Raw genomic sequence first — 18,623 nt, 5'->3', positions numbered from 1 at the left:
ATATCTAAATATTAGAGATGAGTACCCTCATATTAAGTGAGTAGTTAAGATTTAGGGTCTTTTTCTTGATGTGTATTATGCAGGATTCTGAGACGGCCCTCAGATTTCCCCCTCCTGGAGTTCATGTTCTGTGGTATCTCTTCCTGTTGGATAAGGATGGGACCTATGAATCGATTGGATGTCACTGCTGTGATTAGGTTACACTATATGATAAAGGTAAAGGGAATTCTCTGGTGGGATTAATGTTGCAAATCAGTTGACTTTGAGTTAATCACAAGGGATTATCCTGGGTGGTCCTGATGTAATTAGGTGAGCCATTAATTGAGACCGGGGCCTTCTCAGGTTAGATTTGAAGCAGCAAATGTTCTCTTGTTGGTCTTGAAGAAGCAATTGCCATCTTATAGAGAGGACAACACGAAAGGCACACTAAGGAGCTTGTTAGAACAACACCTGGCTGACAGCCACCAGTAGAGCAGGGACCTGTTTCACAGCTGCAAGGAGCAAGATTCTGCTAAGAACCAGTGAATTTAGAATAGGACCTCAGGTGAGAACACAGCCCCAGCCAACACCTTGATTTCGCTCTGTTAGTCCCTGAGATGCTCCATTGTCCAGATTCCTGGAAACTGTGAGATGAGAAATTTGTATAGTCGTAAACTACTAAATTTATAGTAATTTTTCACATATCGATAGAAAACTAATACACTGGACTAAGAAAATATTTGAACCCATCATTTTCTTTTTTACACAAGAAAAAAAAAAGTCCCCCACTCCCTTAAAAGTTTATTATTTCACCTGGAAGCTGTTTTGATTCTATCCCGTATCTTCAAAGTCATTGTTTACTCTCATCTCTAATGAACATTTAACTATGCCAGACTATAGAAGATAATCTTGTGTCTCTTCTATGTCTCTCTTTATCTCTGAAGCTGGTGCTTGCTTTGGCAGCACATATGCTAAGTATCTCTGAAGCTTTATCTAAAAGAGTTGTCTACTGTTGCTTTCTGAAATTTACCTTCTGTCATTCACTGCAAACTAGCTAAGGTACTAGTTTCACTGTCATTCACTGCAAACTAGCCTACAGGTACATTATTACCATGTTGGTTTGTAATATTCTTGCTAATGAGTCTAGCAGACATTTTCCAGTTCTTCATCATCCTTGACCACTCAGTAGCATTAATGCATTCATTTTTCAGAACAGTTCTTGTGGCTTTCATCACATTTTACTTCTCATTTTCTGATTTCATCCTTGGCTACTTTTTTTTTTCTTTAGCATTAATTGTTGGTATTATTCCAGCTCCATCCTCTACCTTCTCCTTTTGTCAGTTTAGATAGTATCCCTGAACCGTCGCATTTACTCCCTTTATTTCAATTGCCATATATATACTGATGATCAGTCTATGGACCAGATCTTTTTTCTTTGCTTCAAACCTGTGTGTCCAGTTGTCTACAGGATGCCTCTAATTGAATGGCTTAGGCATCCTTAATGCAATGTACATAAGGTTCAATTCACATTTATGTCCCAGATTTAGTCTTTTCCTACTGATCCTATCGTAGTGAATACCATCTTCCTGGTTACCCAATTTAAGGGATTTGATATTATCTTAGCTCTGCTGTTGGGCTTCTCCCTTTCCCCTATCTCCACATTTATTCATTTACCACATTCTGCTAGTCTCACTATGCCCGATCTATGTCCACTTTTAAGTGTTTAGAAGACACCAGTATCTCTTTCTATATTCTGCAATATCCTCAAAGTCAGTTTCTTTTTTCAATCTAATTAATCTGTTTCTCTGCATCGCACCTGACATCATCTTTATAATGCACACACGTGACTGTGTCACTTTCCTGCTTAAAACTTGAATGACCTCTTTTCTTCCGGGTAGAATCCCAAACTCTTGAACAGAGCACACAATCTTTTCATCATCTTCCCATCCTTACTTTTACAACCCCCTCCCCCACTGCTGTCCACGACCTTTTCTGCTGTCCAGCTCCTTGCCTCCAGGTCTTCTGATTGCATCTCCTCTGCCAGGGAACTTCCATGTCCACCTCACTTCTTTCAGTTGGCCCACTTACTACTTACACTGAGGCTGAAGAAGTCTGCTCTGATCTATATACCTGCATTAGGTGCTTGTCTTTTATACCTCATTGCACTGTGTCCTTAGATTTCAAACTCTGTAATGGTTGAGTGACTTTTCTACTCTTTCAGACAATGACTTTCCTTAGGTCAGGCCTGTTTCCTTTTCATGATTGAAACCTCTAATTCTAACATGGTGCCTAACACAGCAAAAATATTTTAGGAAAAGATTATTGATCATCCAAACATTCCTAACTTTTATCATATCTTTAAAATGTACTAGTAAGTATATAATATTACCTGTATCAGTGAATTTCTTATTTTGATAATAAATATCCCATAAAAACTACATAACAAATTTTTACTCATATAATATTTCCTAAAAATGAAATTATATAAGCACATTTAAAAAAATAAGGAATATTTCCTTCATAGTCTGTTTATATGTCAACTCAGTTCCTGTGTTTTTTGTTTTATTAAAGCAAAGTTAGTACTTTATTCAGAATAGTACTGGAAGTCCTAACCATAGCAATCAGATAAGAAAAATAAACAGGAGTCATCTTGGTAAAGAAGAAGTTAAACTATAAATGTTTGCAGATGGTATGATACTGTACAGAGAAAATCCTAAAGACTCCCCAAAAATGTTACCAGAACTGATAAATGAATTTGGTAAAGTTGCAGGATACAAAATTAATATGCAGAAATCAGTAGCATATCTATACACTAAAAATGAAGTAGCAGAAAGAGAAATTACACCGTTTGTAATTGCATCAAAAAGAATAAAATACCTAGAAATAAACTTAAAGAGATGAAAGACCTTGACTCTGCAAACTATAAAACACTAATGAAAGAAGTTGAAGATAATGAAAACACATGGAATGCTCATGGATTGGAAGCATTAATATTGTTAAAATGTCCATAGTACCCAAAAGAATCTACAGATTCGGTGCAATCCCTATTTAAATGCCAATAACATTTTTCACAGAACTAAAATAACACTAAAATTTGTATGAAATCACAAAAGACCTCAAATAGCCAAAGCAATCTTGAGAAAGAAAAACAAAGCTGGACTATCACAATTCCAAATTTCAGGATATACTACAAAGCTGTGTTAATCAAAACATTATGGCACTGGCACACACAAAAAATATAGATAGATAGATAGATAGATAGATAGATAGATCAATGGAATAGAATTGGGAGCCCAGAAATAAATCTACACTTACACACTTACATGGTCAATTAATCTATGACAAAGGAGACAAGAATATACAATGAGGAAAAGATAGTCTCTTTAATAAATGGTGCTGGGAAAATGAGGTAGCTACTAAAAGAATGAAACTACCACCTTTTAAAGACTGCACACACACACTTTAAAAACCAAAAAAACCCCAAAAAACCTCAAAATGGATTAAAGACCTAAATGTGAAACTTGAAAGTAAAAATCCTAGTAAATTCTCTGATACCAACCATTGCAACATTTTCCTAGACATGTCTCCTGAGGCAAGGGAAAGAAAAGCAAAACCAGACTATTGAGACTACATCAAAATAAAAAGCTTTTGCATAGCAGAGGAAATTATCAACAAAACAAAAAGGCAGAAAGGCAATCTACTGGATGGGAGAAGGCATTTCAAATGATATATCCAATACAGGGTTAATATCCAAAATATATAAAGAACATATACAATTCATCACCAAAAAACCAATCCAATTAAAAACTGGACAAAGGACTTGAATAGATATTTTTCCACAAAAGACATAGAGATGCCAACAGACACATGGAAAGATTCTCAACATCACTAATCATCAGGGAAATCAAAACCACAATGAGGGGCACCTGGGTGGCTCAGTCAGTTAAGTGTCCAACTCTTGATCTCAGCTCAGGCCTTCATCTCAGTGTTGCTTGAGTTCAAGCCCTACTTAAAAACAAACGAACAGGGGCACCTGGGTGGCTCAGTGGTTGAGCATCTGCCTTTGGCTCAGGGCATGACCCCTGGGTCTTGGGATCAAGTCCCACATCGGGCTCCCCGCAGGGAGCCTGCTTCTCCCTCTGCCTGTGTCTCTGCCTCTCTCTCATGAATAAATAAAATCCTTTTTTTTTTTAAAGACTGCATGTATGCTAGCATATAGAAAGGATATAATTGAAGTAATTATCTAGATTTTTAAAGTTTATTTATTTATGTATTTAAGTAACCTCTACACCCAGTGTGGACCTGGAACTCAAGACTCTGGGATCAAGAGTCCCATGCTCTTCCAACTGAGCCACCCAGGCATGCCTAGATTGTTAAAGTCAAACAAAACAATGAGGGAAACCTTTTTAAATTTGAATTAAAATGGCAAAATTTCTATTTATACATTTTACTTTTCAATTGTACATTTTTTTTGGAAAAAATACTGTATTTTCTTAGTCATCTAAACTTGAAATCCCAAGCCAGTTTTGAGTTTCCTCTCCCACGCCTCCTGCTTATCTGAGCACCTAAACTTATATCCAACCTGTTACCGAGTTCAATAGTTTCTATCTCAATGTCTCAAAATGAATCCATCTGATTCTTCCTTGGCTTTCTCTTCCTCTATCTTCTCGATATGGCTCTTTTGTAGTAACTTCCTCACTAGCCTTCTCCTCACACATAATCCATCATATAGAAAGACTAGTGATGCCATTTATTTACTGCAATGCAAAGATTTTCCATCGTTGAGTCATGAAAAGAGTCCTCAAGCTTACTAGCCACAACCCGTGTAACGTGGCCTCCTACTCTTTCATTAGCTGTCCCTCCACTTCCTTATTTGAACCTGACAGGAAACCAAACCCACACAGTTCAGCCAAACCCCATCCTATGCTTTCCAACCTTTATATTTTTGTTGTAGTGTCTGCTAATTCTTTTCAATGTTCTTATCCGTCTTTCTAAACTCTGGCACAAGCATCTTATGAAAAAGCATCTACTCCACAAGCAGTTCTTGGTCTCCCAACCCAAAGACACCCGTTCTTTGAATCACTTTAACGTTCTCTATCCTCTTACATCACTTATCTTAAAATAGATATTGGTAGGGTTATCTTATTAACAACCCTCTCCTCCCGCCCCAGGCACTAGGTCACAATGATCCTGAGACAATAGTTTCTTTTTTTTTTTTAATAGTTTCTTTTCATAATTTCATCCCCCACAGAGCCTAAGTTGGCACCTTAGAACTGTATTTACTATTTTTTTTTTTTGTGGAAACAGAATTGAATTTTCATTTATTGACATACATTTGAAGAAAGTATTCCATTTATAAAATGAAGTAGAGTATTGAAATGAAGTAGAAGTAAAGAGCTGTTTAGTCAGGATCAAGTATGTTAAGAAAATTTAGTGCTCAGCTTAGGAGTTCTATTTTAGCTAGATTCATTTTTCTCTTTTAACTTCTCTTCATTTTTGCTATATATGTCTTCATGTAGATATAGCAATAACTATTTCTCTTCCCTGATGTCAAAGAATTCTTCCTCTATTTGATTTTCCCTAGGGTTAAGCAGAATGACTTAGAATAAACCAAATTTGACTTGAATCCTTACACATTTCTGAAAATGTCAAAGTTTTAAATTGCACACCTCTGTATAGGATTTGTGAAATCTTGACTTCCAGATTCTGCTTTGAGCAACAAAACACACCATGCTTAAAATCGAGCTCATTTGAAGAACACTGAAAGTAAACTCTCAAAGAAATATTACTCAGAATATCACTTCCTCTCAGACATATCTCAATATGCTCAACATAACCATCTGCAAACTTCTAAGCCAAGTGAATGAGTGGAATTGATATCAGCCAGTGACTTCTCTAAGGGGGGAAAGGTGACAGCATGAATGGAGGATAAATGCTCTATTATCTCTGTATGTTTGTGGGGTACTTTCAGCAGCTGCACTTTCAGGAAGTCATTTCATTAATGGCTTTTTCTGGCAGATATTTCCATAAAATACTAACCTGGATACATTTAATCTTTACATTTTTGGGAGAAAGCTGCTTAATTTGGAGCATGTTCACTTCTGTTGAAATGTTGCTGTTGAAAGCTGCATGCAGATCTTTTGAGAGGCCACATGCTTGAGTCTCTATTTTTAAATTTTCATGACAGCTTTTACACTCTCCTGAGCATGCAGGATCTAAGTTTCTACTGAAGCATGTAATTACCAGCAATGACTTAGCACCTGCCATGTGGTGCCAAGTAATGGCAAGTGGAAGCAATGTCAATAAGAGAAAATTGGCGAGCTGGAGATAGCCAAGTGAGATACTCAGAGACTCACATACTCTGGCAAACATTTCTACTTTTGCTAGTAGCACAAAAGAACTTTATTCACAAGGAAGTTTATGTAATCTTCAGCTTGCCTACATCAGAGAAAATAAAAGGGCTGCTTTATTGTTTAGAATGAAGACATGGCTTCATTCATGAGTTGTGTCCTACTTTTCCAAAACTATTTCCCACCTTCCCTGTCATTTTATGTTGCCTCTAGTACTTGGCTTGCTCCTTTGGATTAGGATAATACCTATAGAAATCAACTCTCAAAACATCTAGCTATGACACGGAAACCCTAGGAATGGGGTTGAAGATGAACCAGTAAGTTAGTCTTCAAGATGTACAGGACTCACCTAAGGGGGTTATTAAAATGGCAAGTTCCTAGGCTAATTCCTCAGAGATTCAGATTCAATAGATCTGGAATAGAGCCCAGAAATCTGAATTTTTTTTTCCTGAAGCACTAAGTCCATGGACTAGACGACAGGAAAGGCACTGCTCTAACTTGAAAAAAAAAAATCAGCTTCTTTCTACTCAAAATGTGATCTGTGGACCAGCAGGAATGTCACCTGGGAGCACGATAGAATCGCAAAATCAATGGCCCCACCCCACTTATGGGATGAGAATTTGGATTTTGACAAGATGTCCAGGTACCCCGTATTCCCATTCAAGTGTGAGAAGCCCTGCTTTCACAAACACTTCGGATTTGGTTACAGGTGCATAGTGAATTAAATTAGCTATCATTCTGAAGGACAGTAGGACCCAGAAGAGGATCCTTTGGGTGGAAGGGTGGGCTCCCACAATTGGGTCGTCAGGTGGGAACATGGTGGCAGGAGGCTTGAGGCATCTTGGGAACAAGCTGAGGATCGAGCTGGCTATGAGGATAAGCAGGGCAGATCTCACAATGATCCAAGCACTTTTCCATCTAATATTGAAAAGCACTCAACTATATTGCTTATTCTTTAGTTAAAAATATTCTATGTAATTCATGTATATTTTGGATGTTGTTGTGATAAATTATTATAGTCTGGTCATTATGCTGTAATGTTTGATGGCTAGGACAGACGGATGCTTTCTGAGGCCTTCTTTTTTTGAAGTTTGTACAGATTGACACATAGTTGCTGAATAATTCAGGGTGGAAATATCTGATATTCTTTAGGTAGCCGTGATCTTTAGGCCTGTCCACAGATGCATTTTGCCGGTGTCAAATGATCTCAATTAAGATTAAAGTTTCAAGCAAATCATCGAAGCTATGTTCTCTGAATGAGTCTTGAATCTTGGTGAAATGAATTCAGCTATTTTAAGCATCTATAAAGCAGAATAAATTATATGATAATAAATTAAATCACATAACCTAATGAATGTACTTCTTGTCACTTAGCGAGATAACTATTACAAGCTAAATACTAAAAGCTGTGTGTTTAATTGATAAAAGCACATTTACTGCATTAGAAATACATAAAGTTACCCTGCAATGTCACTGACACATAGAGTTCTGTCTCATTAATTCCAGAGACCCTGGGCAAGTTTTACGGTAATTTTGATACATTAAATTTCTTGGTGTTTTAATTTGGATTTTGTAATCTTTTTTTTTTTGCCCAATAATTATTAACCTCACAAATGCTAGATTTGTAATTAATTGGTATTTAATTAGTATATAACCAGTAAAGTTATAATCTCTAAATGAAGTTTTATTTCATTTAAAATAATTGCTCATTTTAATTTAAATTTTTTTTCACAGTAGTAGTGAGAGTTTTTATGCATGGCATAATGAACTTGGTCATTCTTCCTAACTGAACAAGCAAGTAATCTCCTTTCAGGTTTAGTGCAGGGATTTAGGCTTCATTCTTGATGGAAAAGATACTCTGAAGTTTTATTTTCCTTCCAGAAAATAAATCCAAATCACATATTTTCTTCCTTTGGGAACTTAAATAGAATAATTGTTTGGTTTATGACATTATAATTAATGAATAAAAGATAAAAACAGTTGAAAACCAAGAGGTGTAATTCTGCTTTCAATGCCCTGATCTAGGCAGTATTCTTATCCCTCAATGAAAAGAGACAGAATCATACATATTTATTTATTTTTTGATGTATCACTCTTTCCTTAATTTCCATAATGAGAAGAATCACCTGTGGTACTTGTTTAAAAATACCACTTCCTGGCGCTCTCTGGGAGATTCTGATTTACTGGGACTGGGATAAACCTTGACATTTGTATTTGTATCAAGGACCTACAAATACAAGTGATTATTTAAATCACCAGAGAATGCTGGGAAACATTGTTTTTATACTAAGACCCAGAAAAAAGGAAATTCAAAATCACTTGTGCCAAAACAAAGTATAGATCTGTGCTCCAAAACTTAGGTGTATGTTAGGAATCCTCTTTTGAAAATCCTGAAGGCCAAGGCACATCCAGACCAATTAGACCGTACTCTCTAAAGTGGGATGCAAGGATCAAAATGAGTCATTTAGGAACTACCTCATAAAGGGTGTACCAAGTCCATAGTTTCAATTATAGAGTCATTGCCTATTCATTGAGACAACATAATACAAAAACACTGAAATACGAATCTAAAGCAGTGGTTTTAAAATTTGAGCTTCTATCAGAATCACAGGGAAGACTAGTCAACATAGACTGGTTAACTCTACCCAAGAGTTTCTATTAGTAGGTTTTGAATGGAGCCCAAGATCTTGCATCTCTAATAAGTTCTAGGTAAAGCTGATACTATTGACCCAGGAAACACATTTGAGAACCCATGTTCTAGGGAAGGATGAGAGATGTCAAATGAGGGCATGGTGGGACCAAATTAGATGGAGCTCAATCCTGGGGGAAATGTTAATCTGCTAGACTATCTCCTACATGGCATTATAATATAAATAGCTAACTGTAATAGAGTACCTACTATGTGCCAGATGTTCTAAACATTATTTTTATGGTCATTAAAAAATAATAGTCATTTATTTTTAAAAATAATACTACATGACAGATATGCTATAATTATTTCTTTCTTTTTCTTTTCTTTTTTTTTTATTCTTTCTTTCTTTCTTTTTTTTTTAAAGGCTCCACATTCGATATGGAGTGGGGCTTTAACTCATGACCCTGAGGTCAAGAGTTGCATGCTCTACTGACTGAGCCAGCCAGGTGCCCCTATCATGGTTTCTATTTTACAGTTGTGGAAGTTGAAGTACAAGGAGGTTAAGTAACTTATTCAAGGCAATGCAGTTAGTAAACTGTAAGAGCTGGAACTGGAATCTAGATGGTCTGGCTCCAGGGTTCACGCAGTTAACCACTGTTGCACTCAGGGAGGTGAAGATGGACAAGATTTGTTCAGACTATAGATGTTTATAGAAGATTTAGAACTCTCTAGCTTTCTCTCTTTCACTATCCCCAAGAGAGAATTCTAGAGAAATATTTTGGGAAACTAAATATCTGGACCAGAAACCAAAGTAAAGGGAAAGAAGGCAGCCAGATCCAGAAACAACTTACATGTATAAGAGTAGGAGGAAGACCAATTTAAGAAGGAGTTTAAAATATTATAACTCTGTTGTGCCTTTCTGTAAGAGTATGGAAATAAAAGACAAACCACTGGGGGTAAATACTACCACTGTAGAAAAAGACATGACATAAATGATGTTCAAGGGCTGAAACATGCATCCACCTCAAAATAACTGTATCTGGAGAGGTTTTGGCTTTCATTAGGCCAGCAAGAATACAGGCGTTGGCAACAGCTATTGCAGTTTCATCTTTATGAATCCGTAAAGGTGATTTTCAGTTAGGAAGATTCCTGCACTTATCAATTTTTTCTTTCAACCATCAAAAATTTATCTACTACGTGTTCAGCATCTAGACACTGAGGATTCAGCAGTGAATAAATTAGAACATGTTCCTGTTGGGACAGCACTTATATCCTAGTAAGGGAAGTGGCTACTTATTTAGTAAATAAAATACTTGTAATAATTTAGATGTTGAGAACATTGTTTTAGAGAAAAAGCAGGATGATGGGGGCATGCAGAGAATATGATAGATGATAACACCATTTGCTCATATAGTCAGGGAAGTCCCTGATAAGCTGATAATGAACAAAAATCTCAAAGAAATGTATTGTGAGGGGAAAGGATAAATGAGACCTTAGAGGCCTAGAACTAGTCACCTGGTTTCACAAAATGAAATGCAGGTGCCCATGTTATGCATAGCTGGGCCCAATGACAATGCATTCCTTTTCGCACCTGAAGAAACCAATGTCCACAGGAAAGAAATCACCCAAACAGGACTGTAGGCTAATTTCCCAAGGACAAGGCTTACCTTCTCTACACCTGGCAAGTGGGCTGCATGGGATTCTTGCCGATATAATTCCTACGGGCTATAAATGGGTGCTAACTGGAAATATATATTTATATATATTACATTATACAGCATATTTTATATAAAATATATTTTATATAATATATATTTATAAAATATATAAAATATATAAAATATATAATGTAATATATTATACAGCATATTTTATATAAAATATATTTTATATAATATATATTTATAAAATGTATAAAATATATAAAATATATAATGTAATATATATAAATTATAGATGTCGATAGGTCTAGATATTCCAGGCTTTGCTTTTGCTTATCCTGGAAGAGAAGGAACTGTAGAGATTGCAGGTCAGTTTTGAATAGAAAATTCTCTATCAACTTGACCTACCAAGATATGTTTCTTTTGATCAACAGAAACGTTTTACTGCTAATGTGCAAGAAAGAGCAAGAAGATACAACATCCCATGAGCATATTACATTCTTTGACTCACTGAGCTGTGTTTTCACTGTAGATTGGAATGGGAAATTAAAACATTTCATGTTTAAAATAGATGGTGGTGGGATTCGAAAAGCTGGTTTAGTCAATTAAATACATTGAATATGAGACGGTACAGTGGGAAATGCACATATATTTCTTTTATTTTGTCTGACTTCATTATCCTGGGACCAGGATCCAATTCGTACATTCCAGGTGAGGAAGGTATCATCGTGTATGACATGCTATCCCAGCCATTAACTTGGGGCATATTCCTAAAGAACTTTGGGGGTAGGTATTAGTTTTGTGCCATAAAATCAAATTAGGGTTAAGTGTGAATGGAATCCCATTGGCAAACTGTAAAGATAGTCTCTGATTTTTTTACCTTTAAAAATCTATGATATCTTCCTGGAAATAGGGCATAGGAGAGACATTGGCGTGTCCGTTCTTATTGTTTGTTTTATGGGTAAGCATTAGATTCCAACCAGAGAACCCCACCATGGTGGGAGGATATGGCTGAAAGCAGGTACTAAATGGAAAGGTGGAAAGAGAGGCACATGGGAAGGGTACCCAAGAAGGGATGCAGTTATACTAGTCCCAAGAGACAGAGTTAGAGTAAGAAAATACCGCTTGTAACGAACCCTCTCGGATCTCATGATGACTAGTGGCTGATGTTGGGAGAAGCCACTTGAATTGCTTTGCGCAGAGAAGAGAAACAGATGCTTGGTGAGTTAAGGGTTCTTCCTAAAAACACTTCGTTATAATGAAAGTCTGTCATATCAACTTGCCAGAAGCTGGCTGGAACTACAGTGTGGCTTACAAATTATAGCTTTCATTTACCACTTTGGGTTTTTTCAAGTATCCTAAGAGAAATACTACCACAAATTGAAAGGGAGAATGTTACCCGAGTCTACATATATTTAAAATGAAGAAAATCACACAGATAAAATTCTCTGACTGCAGTGGAATTAAATTAGCCGTGAATAAAAACAAAATAACCAGGAACCCCCCCACCCCGGCCAAGTACTTGGAGATTAAAATATCCAATGTCAACAATACGTGTGATGGCTTGATCATTACTGGCAGACGCCAGGGGTTGTAAGAGATTTTAGGAGGATTCAGTAACTAGGACAGGCTAGAATGTGGACTCCTATCGTCATGATTAAAACAACCTGCTAACTTCGCTTTCAGGCCAAATTTGAGTAACTCTATTACACTTCCGTCCTATAAACAATCAGAAAAACAGATAAAATATGTGAAACTAATGTCTTCAGACATTGGACTAAGCATAGCACAGCACTGTGATGAAAAAAAAAGGAAGGAAAATAAGATGAACCCTGTGATTGCCCTCTCCCTCTGCCTAGATGCTCTTCGGCTAAGTGCCCGATGTCCGTGTGTGTATGGGAGGGAGGGGTATTGGCTCCTGAGAAGAATATGGTGGGCTTGCTAAGCTAGGCAGACAGAGATTGGAGGTCAGGAAGACTGAGTGGTTGGTAGGTGCATGCAGAGTCCTGGAGATGAACGTAGAGAAGATTCTCTTCGAAACTGTTGCCGGACACCCATCTGGGCATCCGCAAGTGAACGTGCGTGAGGCCAGCCAGAAACTCTTGGATGCTTGTAATTTGAATCATTTCTCAAAGTATACGAGGCTGAAAGATGTGTAAGGTCTGAGTAGGTTGAAGACCCCTAAGAATATCTGGGGTGTTTAATTAAGATCCTGGAAGAGTCGAACTTCACTAGTAGACCCAGAGTAAAGGATACACACCTGACTAATCCCGACAAAGCTTAAAGACAAGGCTCAAAAGGATAAAGCTGACCCACAACTTAACTATCCTCCACAAAGTTTAACATTCTTTACAGAAAAACAGCAAAACCCAGAATAAAGATAAGAATCAGAAACAGTCAAGCCAGAAAGCAGTGGAATAACATTTTGAAAGTGTTGGTGAAATAAAACAAAACAAAATACATTGTTAACCTAGAAATCTCTATCCACTGAAAACATCCTTAATAAAGGATAAAGGCAAAATAAAAATATTTTCAGACCAGTGAAAGGTGAAAGATTTTAATTCCAGAAGACCTGAATGAGAAAGTTAAAGGAAATTCCTCAGGCAAGAGAAAATGGTGCCAAATGGATACTCAGATTTATAAAAAGGAATAAAGAGTGCCAGAAGTTGTGAATATGTGGGTAATTAAAAAAAAACATATTTCTCTATATTAAAAAATTCTTTAAAATATAATTCACTTTTAGATTGCCTGGGTGGCTCAGTCAGTTAAGCATCTGTCTTCGGCTCAGGTCATGACCCTGGGATCTTGGGACTGTGCCCCTCAGCGGGGAGCCTGCTTCTCTGTCCCCCTCTGCCCCTCCCCCTGCTTGTGCTTTCTCTCTCTCAAAAATAAAAAAAAAACTTTCAAAAGAATATGTCACTTTTTAGTGAAGTTATAACAGTGATAATCCTTGAAAGCAACCACAGAGTTGGAGAAAATACTTGCTATCCCCAAGAGAAATTCTAGGGTACTTGAGGAGTCTTTACTTTCTTTGGTGCTCTGCAGTTTGAACTATACTTTTGCTACAGGTATATGATCATAGGGAGGGGTTTATAATCAAATGTGAGGATATCTGTGTTATTGGCATTTTTATTATTTGAGTCTTTAAGTATTTGTATAGTCCAGACTGTTTTTTTTTTTTTTTTCTTTTCTGTAAAGAGCCAGATAGTAGTATTTTAGATTTTGAGCACCATGCATTTTTGGTAATGACTATTCAAATCTGTCATGTGCTGTCATAGGCAGTATGTAAATGAATGGGCAGAGCCAGATTTGGCCTATGGCTAATTGTTTGCCAATCCCTGGATCTCATTGTCTATCCTGTGATGAATTTTATTAGGCACAAGAGTTGGATATGGTGGAGCCGAGAAATCAAAGAGGGAGTTCATTTCTTTTAAGGAGTCCATAGGTATTTTATATTCCATATCTTATATTTACATCTTCTGAAGTCACTGAGGACTCTAAAGCTGTTTTTTATTGTTTCAACTGACTTTTCCATTCATGGTAGCTGCTTTCATCGTTTATTCGGTAGGTTGTGATTGCGATTGTGAACTGCACTTGATTTGTAGGAATTTGGGGCCTGGATTGAAGGTGCATTTTCAGAGGATTTGTATTTGTTTCTTCTGGTCACCAAGGTGTGTGAAGGATCTATGACCATTTAAATTTTTCAGTTTGAGGTTTTCCCAACTGTGATACTAGTGAACCCTAGGGTAAGAATAGATTTACGATGGTAAATATCCAGGGAGGATTTTATTAGTAGTGTTTTTGTGGTTATCATCATCTTCGCCATCATCATCATCATCAATCTCTTCCATCCAGAGCCCTGACCAATATTGGTAAGTTACTTACCATTTCTCTTTATTGCTCAATGGAGTTTTTCTGGGCACCCTTTCTCTAAGTGGACTCAAGTTCAGGAGCTCCATTTTGCAAGGGACCTCAAGGGACTTCAAACCTAGTCCCCTATTCTTCATGCAGCTTCTAATCTCCACATTTTCCAAATAACTATCGTTAATTTGTTGAGTGTATCCATCTATCCCATTCTTATGCCTGTCTATCACTTGGTTCTGAACTTAAATTTGGAATATCAATACAATTTATTAGGCTGCCTATAGATCCGACGCTTTTAAAATTATGAACCCCCTCATAATAAAAATGTTCTTGTGTCATACACACACACCCACACAATTATATATGATGCACATGTACTCTGGAGACAATCTGTGGCTTTCTTAGAATCAAGCTTTAAGGATTTCTGTTAATTATTAAATTATTTAAAGTTTGAGTGAGCTGTTTTGATTAAAATCAAATTCAAAATTAAATTGCATTACAGTAATTGTAATTTTTGAGTGTTGAATAGAAGACTTGATATATAAATGGGATCTTGTGGGTATGTTGGGGTGGGAGAAAATATGAAGAACGATTAGAGGCTTTCCACTTATAAATGGAAGTGGCATTATTGGCAATAAGCAAAGTACTCTGGTTGCTTTGATAATTATGTGGTGGTGTTTCCTGCTCTAGATGAGTTGATGGTTTGAAGGAACAATGATCAAGGGAAGGTTAATGTAGTTCCTTTATCCATTCTTTTTTGTTTATTGAAGTCTAGGAAATTTTTGCTTTAACAGTGTGTTCTTTGGGATATACAGAAATGAAGTAAGGGCTTCATGAGCATCCTAAGTCAAAAGATAAATATTTTCACTGAATCCATAGGTTCAATAGAATAGTTAGGATTGTATATTAGAGTGTCTACAAGCATTTTATCTATTAAGTGTTTTGTCGAGGCTCATATCAATATACACTTTTTAAGTGACATTAATTAGAGTAGCATTTTAAAATGTCTTGGTAATGGATTTTTAAAGAACAGTATTATGGTTAAATGAATCGACAACGGCCTGGGTTCAAGTTAGTGACACAGGTTTCTTTATAGAATAATTTTTTAGAAACTTTAAAATGCAAATGGGCTACCGTGAGTCCCTAAAATGAGGTATAACAAGCTGCATTTTGTACTCCCATTTAAACATGAAATCCTTTTCTCTTGGTGCTTCTCCTGGGACAATAGGTTTAAGACTTATCTGTCTCCCTTTATACTACTTTTCTTTCTATTGAAATATGAAAGAAAATTTACACATGTTCATGTCATGAATATTTATTCTTCTTTATTAAATATATAGACATTTAAATAATTAGCACTTAAAATGGAAACTATGAACATAAGAGTAAGTTGGTTTTTCGTATAAATCTAAATTATCAGGATGACTAATATAATAAGCAGAATCTGTCAAATCAGACCTGCTCATTACGATTCATCCCAAGTCTCTCAAGACAATTTATGCGTGGCAGACACGAGGACCAAAATGCTCACTGCCAAATCCCCCACATGCCTAGAAATGCTCTTGCCTAAAACTTACGTGTTAAGTGTAAAACATGTTTTCCTTTAGGAGTTGGATTGACTAAGTGAAACCTGAAGTTTAAGATGCTAATAACAAATGTTAACACCGTGTCTCCTGCAGTAACGATGTGTCATTTATTACCTACGAAGAAAACTCATAATTACATTTAATAAAACTCAATAATGAAACCTTAAGTACTATCTTACAGATTTTATTATTATTTTTTATTTATTCATGAGAGACACAGAGAGAGAGAGGCAGAGACACAGGCAGAGGGAGAAGCAGGCTCCCTGCGGGAAGCTGGACGTGGGACTCGATCCCGGGACCCCGGGTCACACCGTGGGCAGAAGGCAGGCGCTCAGCCTCTGAGCCCCCCGGGCGCCCCTGATCTTGCATATTTTAAAACACATTACTAAAGTCTTTGAAAATACTGCATCTCCTGCGCTGAGCGCCCCGCAGCCTCCAGGGGTGTGACTATCGCTTGGTTTATGGCCTTACCCCTATCACTATCTGGGAAGTTTCAAGCACCTCTTCGCTGTCGAGCGGGTTCGTGCAGTGGCTCGACCAGAGCATGCTTCACCCCCATCGCATCACAGCCGGTAAAAAACAAATTAGCACGCGGTGGGGGGAGCTCAGCTTCCCCCTGCCTCCAGGTCCTGCTGAGGAGGGGGGTCCTGGCTCTCCTCCCTTGCCCAAAGCCCCATGGAGCCCCCCGTACTCTGTCGTTCAGGACTCATGGGTGGGGGGGCTCAGCCTGGCCTGGCGGTTTGCCGCCTTCCCTTATTTACTGGGGAGCGGGCCACCCCGCGGAGGGCACTGTGGCTCTAACGGGGGAAATGAAAACAACCCGAGGACAGTCTTCTTTGCAGAATTTTGGCTTCATCTCCTTCTTGGCTTTACTTCAGCTGCCTCTGGGCTCCTGTCTTTGGCTCCTCGCGAGGAAGACAGTCACTTGTGTTCCTTCCGTTGGCCGACTGGCTGTCAACCCGCAATCTTCAGGGCCCGACCTGAGGTTCGTGGCCTGCACCCGCCTCTCGCCCCAGTGACAGTAACCGTGTCTCTTTGCTATTTCTCTTCTCCTTAAATGTGTCCCACGACACACATTCGCGCATCCAGGGCATCTATGTAGTTTCACCTTAAACTTTTGTGTATTATCTAAGGAATGGCTTTGGTAAACTCAGGAAGTTAGGACTCCACGGTAGACAATGGCCTGGAAGGTCCACGTGAAAGTATTTTAACCTATATATTTAATAAACATATAAATATAATGTATAATCACGTCCCACACAATTTTCTTCTGTGTTTTGCAGTATCCAGATACATAGAGATGTCTAGAGTATGGGTTTAAAAAATAATCACGTGTTGGGGCGCCCGAGTGGCTCAGTGGGTTAAGTGTCTGACTCTTGATTTCAGCTCAGGTCATGATCCCAGGGTCATGAGATCGAGCCCTGTGTAGGGTGCCCCACTGGGTGTGGAACCTGTTTGTGATTCTCTCTCTTCCTCTGCCCCTTGCCCCTTATTTATTTAAATGAATAAATCTTTTAAAAAACTATGTTGGTCTAGCATCTTTACTTAACAATTTAAATTTGTAAACAAAAGAGCTTAAAAAGGCTATTATATTTTTTCTGTTAATTTTTTTTACTTTATTAAGAATAATACCAGAACACATGTGTTTAGTTGTTCTTTTTTTTTTTAATTTTCATTTATTTATGATAGTCACACACAGAGAGAGAGAGAGAGAGAGAGAGAGGCAGAGACACAGGCAGAGGGAGAAGCAGGCTCCATGCACTGGGAGCCCGACGTGGGATTCGATCCCGGGTCTCCAGGATCGCGCCCTGGGCCAAAGGCAGGCGCTAAACTGCTGAGCCACCCAGGGATCCCTAGTTGTTCTTTTTGTAATGCGGTGGTATCCCCCAAATCTGTAAGTAACATACTTAAGATGTGTGGTCACCCTCCAGTGACTTCACATTAATAGCTAACAAAATTATTATTCAATTTTCTGTTACAACTGAGAAATCAGTGTATAAAAGTGCAGAAGTGAGTATTTCCTTATGGTACGTTACTGTGTGCATCTTTTGAAAATGAAGTCTATGCCCAGATATGAATTCTTATAAAGAATTAAAAAAGTCACATGACTATTCCAGCAACCATAAAAAGTGCGTTTTTTATAGAAAATCATCATTAAGTTCTGACCAGTGTTTTAAATAAATTTTATGTAACTAAAACCCAACCCCACCAACCGAAATCACATTGGTGATAACAGAAGGGAAGAGTGGCAAACTATATTATGGGCATCAACTCCAGGAAGGTCAAGGTACCAACCTTGGATTAATACGAGGAGGGCTTCATAACTTAAGAGACTCGAAAACACGCAAGTTGCCTGACGGTCCTAACTGTGATGAAAATCATCCACTGAAGTGGGTATTATTGTAAATCTTTGTCTACATGACAGATTTACATCTCCTTACCTCCATAAAATTCACCGTTAATGGCACAACACCTATTAAGCTGAGATATTTCTAGGTGTAGTACGTCATGGTATTTTCCTGTATAGTTTACATTATTCTTGGCATTTCAC

The 18,623-nt window shown here is 37.6% G+C and overlaps 1 long non-coding RNA gene across 1 annotated transcript in view; it reads left to right on the top strand.

Moving 5' to 3' along the window:
* The window catches only part of LOC140625214 (uncharacterized), a 125,235-nt gene that overhangs the window by 14,403 nt on the left and 92,209 nt on the right, over nt 1-18,623 (top strand). The gene's annotated exons all lie outside the window — the stretch shown is intronic.

Source organism: Canis lupus, chromosome 35 (genome assembly GCF_048164855.1).
Source record: "Canis lupus baileyi chromosome 35, mCanLup2.hap1, whole genome shotgun sequence".
Taxonomy (NCBI): domain Eukaryota; kingdom Metazoa; phylum Chordata; class Mammalia; order Carnivora; family Canidae; genus Canis; species Canis lupus.
Note: the sequence above shows the minus strand (reverse complement) of the source record. Positions and strands in the feature narration are given on the sequence as shown.